We start from the raw sequence: 13,878 nt of genomic DNA, 5'->3' as shown, positions 1-13,878 counted from the left end.
TCTTCAAAATACTCAAAACGGCCAGGCTCAGGTCATTAATAAAATGTACCCGCTCCTTCAGGTGTGAAGAGCAGTGTATGCAAGTATGTGCACATGCACAAAGATAGATTTGTTTGCAAATTAGTGAGGCTAAACTTGTTGATGGGCAGCTTGCAATGAATGTACACATGAAAAATGATAAACTGTCCCATAATTGGTATTCTACAAAGCAGGATCCCCAAGTTTGGCACCTTTGGACATACTAGGTTATATTGGCTCAAATTTGTGGGTGGGGGGTGGGGTTTATAGTCCGTGTTGGTACTGCCTTGTGGATAGCTTATACGTTGCGATGTTATGAAGGTATCCCAATGCAGTAAAAGAAAAATGAAAATACAGTATTAAAAGTGTCACTGGGCTTCGATTCTAACGTCATTCTGGAGGAAATCCTGTTAAGAAGCTACATCTATATAACTTAAAGTTACATAAGAAGTAACAAAAATCATGCCAAGGTAGAAGAAGCAGTTTCACAGGCATGTTGCACAACAAGTCACACTATGAATTGCACCATCAGTTATGTACTCAAACTGTGAATGCAGACTGCCAGGGCATAATGCCTTACAAACTTGCACAGGCGCAACTTTATGGTAAAAGTCCAAAAGGACTTCAGTCTCTGTGTTACTACTAAGCTATGAATGCCTAGAGTAATAATTCAATAAAACGTCACTTTATTTCACAGTTCTAGTTGTTAAGGGCAACACCATCTAAATTCAAACAATTAGTTGAGTGGTTTTAACACTTAGGGAATGACTACACCACAGAAAAAGTGCAAAGTGATCTGCAGTGAATTTGCATCCAGGAAGTCAGATTTCCCTGGGTGAATTTATTTGAACAATAACATAGGAGGAAATTGCCAATCTGCACTTCTCAGCATCTTGTTAAGGCAACTCTACTGCAATCATCTAGATGCATTGTTACACTTGAGCTACTTTAACAAGCTGCAAACAAAGGCTGACTGTGAATTTCCTCCTGTCTGCTGATTTCCTCCTTGGTCTCCTCTTCCCCCCCCCTCCTCTTCCACCTCTTAGCTGGTCTAGCACAAAGCCTTTTCTAAAAATAACTGAAGAGCAAGGGGGCTTTGTCGAGGGAAAATGACACCCCCATGTGTGCCTTTTGGCCTCCTCACTACCTTAAACCAGGAAACTGGGAAAACTAGGTTCTGGTCACCCATTGCATTGGCTCAAGTGGTTATACCTGAACTGATGCAAATGCATTCAATTTGTGGGTGGGGGGAGTAGAAGCCCCAGCAGCAGAAGAAAAAAGTCCAGATTGGAAGAGAAAACTCTGGGCTGATTCACCTTGACTAGTCAATGGAAAATAATTTGCATCTAATCTTCCCAGTTCTTCAGCATTTCCCACATTATTTGTCAATGTGGTCACCTTGTAAATCTCAGCCAGACAACTGAGAAAGTGATCAGACATGCGCAATCTCATTCCTATCAAGAGATAAGGATTTTTTTAAAAAATCTTCCAGCCAGCTGGAAATGAAATTCTCAGGTAGGCAGCCATCTTGTTGTTTTTCTTTCCGTCATTTTAGTGCTATCAGCTCAGAGTAACCCAGTGAACCTAGAGCACACCCAGCTAATATGAGATCAACAGTAGCAAGATTGCTCTCGTTTTGCTCTGATTAGCAGTTTTGGTTGAGAATGGAATCTCTCAAAGACCCTTTCTTTGATGCACCCTTGTGTTCTCTAATGAAGAATGTAATTAGAACAGGCTGAATTCTCTCTAGATTTGGTACAACCATTCGCTCTTGGGAACTTTCAGCCAAACAAAGAGGAGAACCTGCACAACTTTGTTTCTATATGCTTTACCACTCACTATAGAGTGCATTTGCTTGTACGATCCCACAGGAAAAAGCCAGTGTCATGTACTGAGTAGGGTGCTAGAGTAGGAATCAGGAGGCTTGGGTTCAAGACTCCACTCAGCCATGAAATTCACTGGGTGATCTTGGGCCAATCAGACATTCCACATAACCTTCCTCACTAAACTGTTGTGAGGATAAATGGGACTAAAATACATATGCCACCTCAAGCTCACTGGAGGAAAGGTGGGGCATAAATGCAAATAAATAATATTTATTTATTTATTTATTTATTTAAAATATTTTATACCGCCTTTCTCCTTAAAAAGGACCCAGGGTGGCTTACATCATTACAAGACAATACTTAAAGCTAAAAAACAATGAGTATTAAAAGGCAGCTTACATCATTAAAAGACAATATTAAAGCTAAAAACAGTAAGTACACAAATATTAAGGAACAAACAAATACCACTCCGAGAAATGGTCAACGCAAGTGTCACAATTCCACGTGGCCCCTGATTGTTTCACCAAACTAGGAGCTCACGGTACATGCCCCTCAGCTGTCACCAGTTGATTTCACCAACAATACCTTTTATTAATGATAGATGTCCAGGCCATATGTCATTTTAAAAGAACCAAATAGAAATTGTTTGTTGATACAGGTGTTGACAGAACAAGCACTGTTGTTAACTCTTAAACATTCTTCTTTATCCACCCTCAACCACCAATCTCCGGCCCAAACTCCGAAACTCCACCAAACTATCTAACACTCTGATTCTCCATCTCTAGAACCCTATCTATGTCTTATCTAAACTCCTCCTGCTGCTGCTGATTCTCTTATACCTTGTGACTACGCCCTCAGCACTCCCATTGGTCTATGCAAATAGCATATGAATATTCATGACCTGGCTGACCGCCACAACAAGCAATACCAATACACAGCAATGTGTAACAATCCATCTAAAAATCCTACTCAGGCAGCCAGTCACTCACTTAGGGAAAGCTTGGCTGAAGAGAAATGTCTTTGCCTGGTTGCAGAAACAGCAGAGATGGAAATGTACACTTTCGGAATGACAGTACTATATCTTTCTTAATTCAAATTTTTCCAACAGTTTGAATAACTAGTTTGATCTCTTTGTCTCTGTGATAAATCTTTGACTATATCACAGATTTTGGAAAGGAATGAAATTCATCCCCCCCCTTCTAATGACTCCCCCTTTACATCCCCCACACATCACCTAAAAGGAGACTCTCCCCATCTGGACCAGACCACAGTGGCAGGTCAAGGAAAATCCCAGGGGAGACTCCAAGGGTTATCAGGTAGCTGGGGTGGGTCAATAGCTCCATTGTCCCTCCTCTGGATTCATTCCATCTGTCATTCTGGGGAAATCCTACCTCTCCTTCTTACATTATTAAAAGACATTCTCAAAAGATCATTTTACAATCAGCAGAATTATCTTTTCAGTGGCCCCAAAGTGATCCCCGCAGCTTTATCTTGCAAGCATCTGAGCTGCTTAGCTTGTCTGTAGATGCTTTGCAAAAGAGTTACCTGTGTCTAGTCAGCAGCCATGAAGGAAAATGGGGTGTTTAACGTGCTGTTTTGGCAGCCTGTTCAGAAATAGGCCAGGTGTGTCCAGCTCTTGGCATGAATTGCACTTCCTTCTCCTCCTGAATTACAATTGCTGCTTCATTGCCAAACCGCAGGTGGCAAATCCAGGTAAGCAGTTTTGAGTATCCACCTGCTACAAACAAAATTAAACAATCAATCTCTTTATTCACACTCCCTTTTTAAAAAATGTTTCAAATTGAGGCAAAAGGCTTTCAGGAGCACCAGTCATTATTGCATTGATATTGCTGACTTGAATTACTAAACTTTAAATACTAAAACAGTTTACATTTTTGGAACCACATGGCTGTTTTTTAAACACAAAGAAAAGAAAAGAAAGGAGATTTGTTTGGTTCTCTAGATTGTTTTTGATCCTCAGTTTCTTAATTCTTTCTGTATCATATTTGTTTTTATGCTGTTAAGTAGAATATATACAGTAATAGTGTGTAAATATTCCAGGTTCTATACACTCTCCAATTTTAAAAAAATTAAATTTGATGTTACACAACAGATCATAGGAGCCATCTCTTCAGCCCACTACATCAACCCTGAGTGCTCACTGGAAGGACAGATCCTGAAGCTGAGGTTCCAACACTTTGGTCATCTCATGAGAAGGGAAGACTCACTGGAAAAGACACTGATGTTAGGAAAGTGTGAAGGAAAGAGGAGAAGGGGACGACAAAGGACGAGATGGTTGGACAGTGTCACCAAAGATGCCAACATGAATTTGACCCAACTCTGGGAGGCAGTGGAAGACAGGAGGGCCTAGCCTGCTCTGGTTCATGGGGTCACAAAGAGTCAGGCACGACTAAACAACTAAACAACAACTGAGAACATCCTGGGAGTGGAGAAAATTACAGCCATGCTCATATAGATGAGGATTCCTCTGGAGAGCAATGGAAATAAAGACAGACCGTTTGGGCTTAGGTGCTGCACTAGGCAAAAACAGTTAGATTTATTAATTTTTTCAAATATTTTTACCCCACCTTTCTCCTCAAAAGGACCCCAAGTGGCTTGATAATTTGAAGCCGAATTACAAGTATTATGAAGTGACTGGTGGAAGATGGAGTTCTCAATGAGCAGTGACAACATTTGGGTTCAGCTTACATTGTGTAAATTGCACCCATTGCAAGCCCCTAAACAAAACATTCTGATTATCTGATATGGAGGCTGTTGCCCACATTTCCTGGTGCTTCTGCTTTGTGCTTACTCATAAGAGCCCTTATGCTTTGACTAAACTAATGAGTAATTGTCTGAGTGATTTGCAACCCCTTGCCTCCATCCTTTGTAGTGAAACCTGATACCCTTGTATCTCAGATTGCTTTCTACAGATGCCAGGATGATGTTTGGGCTTCTCTGTTTCTCCCCCTCCCTCATCTCAAGTTCTGCAATGTCCAGCCTGGTTGCTCAAAAGATCACATTTTAATTGAATTTTAGAGGTCCAATTAAGGTGTTACCCAACCCTCAACTGAGTTTTTGCCCCTAATCCATGCAGCTGCACTTCTTTTTTGTTTTTCTATAGGCTATGTGCATATATCTTTTCTATATATATAAAGAAAGGGGGCATATACACTTATATATACTTATATGCCACTTTCTTAATATTTATGTTCCTTTCTGTAAGCAAATGTGGGTGTTTGCTTTTGTATTTATAGGCTGCCTTTCTCCTGGTGAGGGGCCCCAAGGTGGCTCACAATGTTGAACAAATCACTCTAAAAACATAATAAAACACGGGGTTAAAAAAATAAGCAGACAATATCAATTAAAAATCAATTAACAAATCATGTAATCATAATTTTTAAAAGAAATTTAGAAGCACACTTAGAAAAATAAGGACGAGCAAATTTCTATGTGTAAAAGTGAGGATGAGGAACAGATCATAGGGCCAAAGCCAAAAATGAGTAGGTCTAAAGAAAAGTGCAGGCAGGAAAGCTGTCTTGATTCCATTTAGCTAGATTTTAGCTAAGATTGGAAAGATCTACTTCTTTAAAACAGAGGGAAATGGCAAATTCCTTGTACCTTTTCTGGATCTCTCTGTCATTTTTTTTTCCAAATCTTCCTCTGTATGGATCCCGAACTGCGAGGCTGAATTTGACTGGGGACTGAGAAGGGTGGAAACGAGGAAGTGAAGAAAGGGTCTCGCCCTCCTACAGGACTCAGCTGCTCCGCGGAGAGTAGCCCTCCGCGTTCGGATCCTTTGGGGAGAGCTTTCCAAGCAGCGTCTGGAGGCAGTTCAGCGCCTCTTCCGAAATGGATCGGATGTGCTTCTGTTGTTTTTACCGAGGGTCCTCTCAGCGCTCCTCTTTTATCTCATTTATCTCAAACTCCCCCTCATCCTTTTCAACATTTTATAGCGCAGGGCTGTATCTGTCTACTTGAAGTAAATTCCACTGACTTCCTTGAATCTTACTCCCAGGTAAACGTGTATAGAATTGTACCTTTCATATCCCAGCTAGGAAATTAGCGGTTATTCATGGAGAGGGAAAGTACAGAGGAAGAATTTGTTGGGCATGAGTACAAAGACAGAGGAAAAAGGGCCCGATCCTTGACACGTTTTGGATTATTTCCATCGGAACTAAAGAACTGTTTCCAGAGCACTGGCTTTAAATGAGTGAATTTAAGATTGTAGCCAAACTCTTCTCTCCGAGACCTCCTACAAGATGGATGGGTGGGTTGTTTTACTATTTTAAAAATGATTCGTTACATTTATAAACCACTTTCTCTTCTCCGTAATTTATTCATGATTTATTTACTGTATTTCATTTTTAGGCCGCTTTTCTCCGGTCAGCGGATCCAAGCCGGCTCACAATTAGATCAAAGTGGGTTATAAGCCCTCCCCTCCATTCCTGAAAACTCTGTAAAATAGCCTAGACTGAGAGTGAACGGCCCAAAGTAGCTCAGTGAGGACTAGAACCTTAATCTCGCCATCCCACACTCCATTCGGAGTTGTTGACCTTTCGCTTGGGTAGCGACTCGTACAGACTCTCCTTAATTCTGAAATGGTGCCATAAGAGGATTCCACTGGCTGCTCTTCTTTCAAGGGCCGCCCTAAGAGGATGCTGCCAATCCAGAGAGGGAAGGTTCCGGTGGCTCTAACTTTCCTTCCGTCCCGCGTTCCCTGCCTCGCGTCTTTCCCTTTGGGACTGTCAAAGGGTTTGCGATCGTGCCCAGGACGTCTGTTTGCCTTTAAAGGCTGCGCTACAGGCAGGCATTGAGCGGGTGAAGCTTCCCGGCAGGGAAAGGCAGGGTCTTCTGTGGGCGTCAAGGAGTGCAGAGAAAACTTTCTGCCCAGAAAACTGCCCCAACTGAAAGCACGCTTCTATATTCCTGATGTACTGACGTTACTAAACATATACTGTATTTTAAAAATGTTGTTCAAATAACATGACCACTTCAGAAATTCCGAAACTTCCGTTCAGCTCGCATCATCTTCAAAAATAAATGTAAATATAATTTCCCATATATCGCCGCAGGACATCTAGGCGGCAGACATGGATCTCCCCCTCCCGCTTTTTTTTTTTTTACCCCCCCCCCAACTCAATTTTCTCTTCTGAACAGCCTTGTAAAGTAGGTTAGGCTGAGAGAAAGAGGTTCTCCCAAGCCCAATTTCAGGGCGGGCTATAGATTTGAATCTGGCGTCTCCCCCCCCCCCCACCGTCTTAGTAAGGCACACCCGCGCACTTTGCGCCAGTCTGATTCTCTGGGGAACTTCAACTTCATCCCTCATGATCCCTTCCCATTGGCTGTGTTGCCTGCGGATGATGGGAGTTGTAGTCCAAACCATCTGAAGGACAACAGCTGGGAGAAGGTTGTTTTAGCCAACACCTAACTTGGAAACAGACCTAGAACTCTAAATAATCTGACTTGGGAAAGGGTGTGTGGTGGGATCGCTAGAGGTCTCTTCCCCGCTTTCTCCACCCGGTTCTTTTTTCCTCATTATCTTCAGTGAGGAAGGATTCTTGGTAGGCAAAAGAAAATATCCCAAAGACAACAAGAGCTATTAATGCCTTTATTGTTTGTTTGTTATGGTGACCCTGACAGGGCTTTCAAAGTAAGTGAGATATTTGCCAGTTCCCCTCCCCCCAACGTGTTTCCATGGCCAAGTGGGGATTTGAACCCTGTTCTCCGGAGTCCTAGTATGCCTTTATTAGAATCAACTACAACAATCAACTGGAAGCAGTTGTATTGGCTCTTGCCTTTCCATTGGACTATTTCAGCAACATGGAGAGGGGGGATTTGCTGCTTGGGTGACAGCCTATCCTCCATATTATTCTACCCAGGCTTCGTGCTCTGGAGAGGACACTCATACAGAGCGCATTATCATGGTCTTTCGAGACTGAAGGGTGCCTAAGAAGATTTCAAGCCAGACAGCAAAACCAATCAACTGAAGGCTACTGCCTTCAATCAAAAGGAAGAGAAGGGAATAAAATCTATTCCTGGCCTTGTGGGAGAGCACCTGTCTTCCACTTCCTTGGAGGAACTGTGGAAGTGGTGTGCAGCCCAATCCTGTATGGTTTTAAGAAGTTAGTGCTCTCCCAGTCCATGAGATATCGCACTGTATGAAAGACTTACACTGTGAGGAACATGAGTCATGGTGAAGCACATCTGACGGGAAGAGGTTAGGAGAGGCAACTACGGGGACATCCTCTACTCTCTCATCTTGCCCAGCCCCACCCCTCTTTAAGATAAAGGTTCCCCTTGACAAATTTTTTGTCCAGTCGTGTTTGACTCTAGGGGGCGGTGCTCATCCCCGTTTTCAAGCCATAGAGCCAGCATTTTGTCCAAAGACAGTCTTCCGTGGTCACATGGCCAGTGCGACTTTGACACAGAACGCTGTTACCTTCCCACCGAAGTGGTCCCTATTTGCATGCTTTTGAACCGCTAAGTTGGCAGGAGCTGGGACAAGCGACGGGCGCTCACTCCGTCACGTGGATTCAATCTTACAACTGCTTGGTCCTCTGACCCTGCAGCACAGGCTTCTCCGGTTTAGCCCACAGCGCCACCACATCCTCTGCACCCCTCTTTACTCTTTTGCATTTTCAATCCTGAAAAGGGCTCTGGCCAAATTCAGAACTCACTCACCTCTTCCTTGGTGTTGTCACCTTTCAGATAATTCTGTTTTTACTTTTAAGCATGCAAGAAATCATTTCAGCCGCTGGGTGCCCATGCCTACAAAAAACTTCTAGCCTTCAGGTCATTGAGCTAGGCATTTACTCAGAAGGACCTCCCCTTGACCAGAGCACAGAGTGCTGTCCTCTGAAGATGCCGGCCACGGAGACTGGCGAAACGTTAGGAAGAACAACTTTCAGAACACGGCCAAAGAGCCTGAAAAACCCACAACAACCTCCCCTTGACTTTCAGAATTTAGAAGGGCAGGTTCTAAAGACAGAAACATTCACTTGCCACAAAAGGCTGCCTTGTATTTTCTGTCCCTCTGGCTGTCAAGAGAGCTGTATGCCCTCCCCAGGGAATAGAGATCCCCAGCCAGACTATTGTCGACACAGAGAAGCAGGTCTGTAAACTGATATTTCAACATACAGTGCTGCCTCGCATAGCGAGGTTAATCCGTTCCGGATTAACCTTCACTATGCGAAAACATCGCTAAACGGGAATAAAAAAGCCATAGAAACGCATTGAACTTTGTTCAATGCGTTCCTATGGCTTTAAAACTCACCGTTAAGCGATGTTCTGCCATAGCGCTGCCATTTTCGCGCCCTCGGTAAGCGAGGGCAGGGCGCGAAAATGCGGCGCGGACCTTCCGGCGGCCATTTTGGAACCGCCGATCAGCTGTTCTCCCGGCTTCATTATGCGATATTCGCTAAGCGAAACGCTTAGCGAATATCGCAAAGCGAAAAATCCCCATAGGGGCCATCGCTGAGCGAATGCTCCAGCGATGGCCCAGAGCGCCTCGTTAAGCGATTTCATCACTCAGCGAGGCGCTCGTTAAGCGAGGCACCACTGTATTTGTTTCAATATTAGATGCAAACTCCATCTTGCCTTGCCAATTGTATCACATCTGGCCCAATGCTTTGGGCCACTTTCTTCCTTCTCCCTGTCCAAATTTCACATTTTTTTTTTTTTGCCTGACAAAAATTTTTTTGGAGAAGTCTAAAGCTCATCTTGCTTGTAACTTTTTAGTGACCCAGTAAAAGATTGCAAAAATCTACCTAAAACTTTATTTCTAGGTTGAATGACAGGGTAATTTCTCCCCCTATTTTACTTCCTTTTACTTCCTTTAATCCCTTGTTTGACAGTAAGCTTACACTACAATCAATGTTATAATCTTCAATGTGCTACAGAATTCTTGGGGGCTATTTTATTAGCTACCATTCCAAACAGAGGCAGGGGTGGGGGTGAGACCACTGGGCCACAGCTTCTTGAAGTCTTGCATCTAGCCCAGCTACTGTTCTGGCTAGTAGATTCTGAGAGTTGTGGTCAAAAACAGGAAAATTTCCAAGTTGTGTCAAAATCTGTATTGCGACAAAAACCAAAAGAAAAATACTGTCGGACGCAGGGAATCAACCTCAGATCTGTTAAGATAATCAGGGGAAGCCTTTCTCTTAGTCCCACCACCCTCACAGGTGCATTTGGGGGAGATGCAGGAGAGGGCCTTCTCTATTGCTGGTCCCAGACTCTGGAACTACCTCCCACAGGAGGCCAGGCTCGCCCTGTCTTTCCACAAGCAGGTGAAGACCTTTCTCTGCAGGCAGGTTTTCCCTTAGTGACTAGATGTCTAAGTGGGTGAGGGGTTTTTTAATTGGGAGTGATTAATACTTCATTGTTTTAAACTTTTTAAATATTTCACATTTTTAAGATATGGTATATTTAACTCTTTTTAAATGTTTGAACAATTTATTGTTTTTATCTATTTCTTTTAATGATGTAAGACACCTTGGCTCCTTTTATGGAGAAAGGTGGGGGGGTGAAATAAATAAATAAAATGTGACTCAGCAAATGTGTAAGGCTTGCACTCATAAGTGACCTGGTTTGCAGACTAAGTATAAGTAGTTAGGTAGCGTATATATGTGCTCCAAATATGTATTTAGTATATTATATATATATATATATATATATATATATATATATATATATATATATATATATATTAAATATACTAAATACATATTTGGAGCACATTGACTTTTGTGTCTGGCTACATTCAAATAATAAAGAAATCTAGGATTCTGGGAGGGGGAAATACCTGTTTGATCATTCTGAAGACACCCACGCTTAGTAACATCTATTTTGCTTCAGGGGGGCATTCCAGAAAACATCAGTGAATTGACTGAAACAGTTCCTGACCAGTTAAAAGCAAAGATTCACTCAGAAGAGGGGGAAGGAGGAACATTGTTTGATCATAGCTTTCTCCACAGTTAGACAGGAAGTTCATCAGACCAGGGATTCCTGTTGTATCAACAAAAAAATAAGGCCAGACTAAGGTCCCAAAGTGTACCTTAGTGACAGCCCTGTTGCTGGTTTCTGAGGTTTTTCATGGGAAAGAATAAGAGAGCCAGAAAGCCCATAGATTGCTACAGTCCAGATGTGACATTCCCTCCCTGGGACACTTCTAAATGACTGGTTGGTTTCTTTCAAAGTTTGGAAGTTGTTTTTGGAACTACAATTCACAACTAGCTGCTGGCCTTGTGTTCTGGGGAATTCTGGGATTTGTAGTCCAAAAAGTTACTTTTCTAAATCCCAGTTTCTAGGCGCAATTCAAAGTGTTGAGAATTGCATCTAAAGCTCAAGCAGCTTGGGCCACATATGTCTAAAGGAACAGCTTTTGCCACATTGGCTTGCCTGAATCCAAGGGTCATTGACTCCGGTTTCTTTCAGAAACTGCCAAGGGGGCAGCTGGAGAAAGGGTCCTTCTTAGTCATGACCCTTGACATGTAGAGAGGTTCCCCAGTAAAGTTATCTGCTGTGATCTAAACCCAATATACCACATGAAGATATTTTCACTTGCAGAGGTTTTCAACAGATAATAGTATCAATTCAGGGAGGCAACTTTTATCTGATTTCCTGAAAGTTGATGCAGAACTCATATGCTGTCCCCATGCTCCATTTTGTTTGTATTGTATGTGTTCCATATTGTTTTACACTGACATTTTATTAAGTATGCTACCCTCATATGTTCACTACAGTATGGTCCAAAAATCCTTTAAGCCAAATAAATAATCTGGAAGGCAGGAAACATTCCTCTCGTGAACTTCCTGCCTGCCTGCCTACCCACAGCCCATGGTGAAGGAGAGGAAGCGAAAGGAAACTCAGTTCTCCCGATATCTCTTCTCCCCCACAGGAGTTGGAAGGGAAAACAATGTTGGAGCAAAACAAAGCTTTTCTCAGTACTTGAGTTGGCAGCACTGTAGATGCATAGGCCCAAACCATGTGCAGCAGGGATCTTTAGAAGCTTGGTATAACCAACTCATTTTTCAAAGAGAACCCAAGTAAAGTAAAATTTACTTACTAACTAAATAACTGCTGTCTGCCTTCCTATGAGTGCAATCCTGTTTAGGTGCTGAACAGTAAGTCCTGATGATAGGGTTTTTTCCCCTCAGTATCTGTACATAGAATGGCAGACAAAGGCTTTCCTAAGAGTAAGCCCAACCAAGGTCAGTGGATCTTCTGAGCAGCTGTGCATAAGTTTGGGCCATAGGGCTACAATCCTGACAGTGTCATTCTGTGCCACCCTGAAGGAAGCTCCACCAAGCTCAGGTGGACTTACTCCCAGGTAAGTGAGGACAGAATTATAGCCTAAACAAAGAAATGTTGTTAAAATTACAGAGGCTTCCCAGGAACTATTCGTCCTGCCTTGATGATCATTCAAGGAACAAAGAACAAAGTGGGTTCAGTCCAGACTTGGTCATGCTTAAAAACAGACACATGATGGGGCTTAAGTAGGCCACGACCAAGCAAAATTAAAAGAAGAACGCTCCCTCTTTTCAGTGTGTTTCTTCGGTGCCCTGCAGCCACGTCCGATGTACGGCGATCCTAACAGGCTTTTAAAGGTATGCGAGATATTTAAGGGGCGGTTGCACTCCTTCTGAACTCTACCGAGTTCCCATTGACCAGCGGAGATGCGAAGACCTCCTAGTCCGTCATTCTGTCCGCTACTACAGAACGCTGAGTCTCTCGGGAAGCAGACCGTCTAAGGTTTGGCGGAAGGAAGATAAATCACCGTAAATGGATTAGGGCGCCTGAAACGTATTTTATCTATTGATAAAGCATTTGGACCCGGCCTTTCTGCTCACCAACTGCTAATGTCATTTCTTTCGGCTGCTTCTCCTTCTTGTTGTTTTTTTTCTATTGGGGGCCTCCTGAAGTAAAAAAGATAACTTCAGATTTCAAGTGCCCCTAATTTAAAAATCACGGTAACAATAATACATTATTGACTCTTTCCTTGCCGCCCTTATTCCGCAAAAGAGGAATCTCCCGAGTAGTTCTCTTGGCCGTCCAAGAGACGTCACTACGCCTCGTTCTATCAGACTTTCCTTCCAAAAATAATGTCGGCTTTTCCTCTGGGACAGAAGCCCGAGCAGAAAACCGGCCGCCTTCCAACCTCCGAAGGGTGGGTGAGAGTCTTATCCTCAGTCTCCACCCGAGCAAGGCAGCCGGATCCTGCCTCCCCTCCTCCCTGCGGTCCACAAACGTGGGAAGGCAGCGATTCCCCTTCTGAGGCCAGAACGGCAATCTGCACGTCCTCAGAGGCAGTGTTTTCGGGGTTTTTCCCCCACTTGCAGCCCCAGGGTGAGGCGCGGGGAGGGAGGCGATTCAGCAAAGCCAAAGCTGGAACCCGTGGAACGGATCGGGGCCCTTGAAGGCGGAGAGGGAGGCTGGCCGCGGAGGGAAGCCCACCCTCCCTCCGCGCCACGCTTGTGAGCAAATGTAGCTGCTTGTTCTCGTCAGCCGTGAGGCTCGTTAAAAACCCGCCGGCGTTGGAACGGATCCAGCAAGCGAGGGAGCCAAAGTGTGGCGGCGGCGGTAACAGCAACAGATCCCCGGGAGGGGAGCGCGCTCGAGGGAAGGGCGGCCGGCCTGCCTCGCCGCTGTGGACGCCCAGGAAGGGTTAACTGGCTCGCGAGCGCCCTGAAGGGGGCCGGGAGGGGTCGGCCGCGTCGCCCCCCCCCCCGCCGGGGCCATCCCCAGCTGGCGCTCCGCCAGGCCCGCTCCCGCAGCAGAAGGGCGCCCCCGCCGCCGCCGCCGCCAGCCCGTCCTTCCCAGCCCGGCCCGCTTGGCTGATGCTGGAGCGGGCCGGGGCTCCTGCCGGAGATCGTCCTCGCCTCCGGCCCGTGGAAGGGCAACGAGGCCGGCGGGCGGGCGTCTGCCGAGAGGCTTGTCCGGGCCAGAGGAGGGGCGAGGCGGCGGAGAGAGGCAGAGGGGTTGCCCAGACGGGAAGGCGAAGCGGTCGCGGCTGCTCTCGGCGTAGCGGGTCGGG

General features: G+C 44.7%; 1 long non-coding RNA gene across 1 annotated transcript; it reads right to left on the bottom strand.

Moving 5' to 3' along the window:
* Window positions 1-274: 274 nt before the first annotated feature.
* Window positions 275-6,930, bottom strand: LOC140708114 (uncharacterized). The gene is made up of 2 exons (XR_013537776.1): window positions 5,466-6,930; window positions 275-3,582 (listed from the first exon to the last, which is right to left on the bottom strand). It is a non-coding gene; the product is annotated as an uncharacterized LOC140708114 (long non-coding RNA).
* Window positions 6,931-13,878: the final 6,948 nt, after the last annotated feature.

The sequence above is a fragment of the Pogona vitticeps genome, chromosome 6 (assembly GCF_051106095.1).
Source record: "Pogona vitticeps strain Pit_001003342236 chromosome 6, PviZW2.1, whole genome shotgun sequence".
In the NCBI taxonomy this organism is placed as follows: domain Eukaryota; kingdom Metazoa; phylum Chordata; class Lepidosauria; order Squamata; family Agamidae; genus Pogona; species Pogona vitticeps.
Note: the sequence above shows the minus strand (reverse complement) of the source record. Positions and strands in the feature narration are given on the sequence as shown.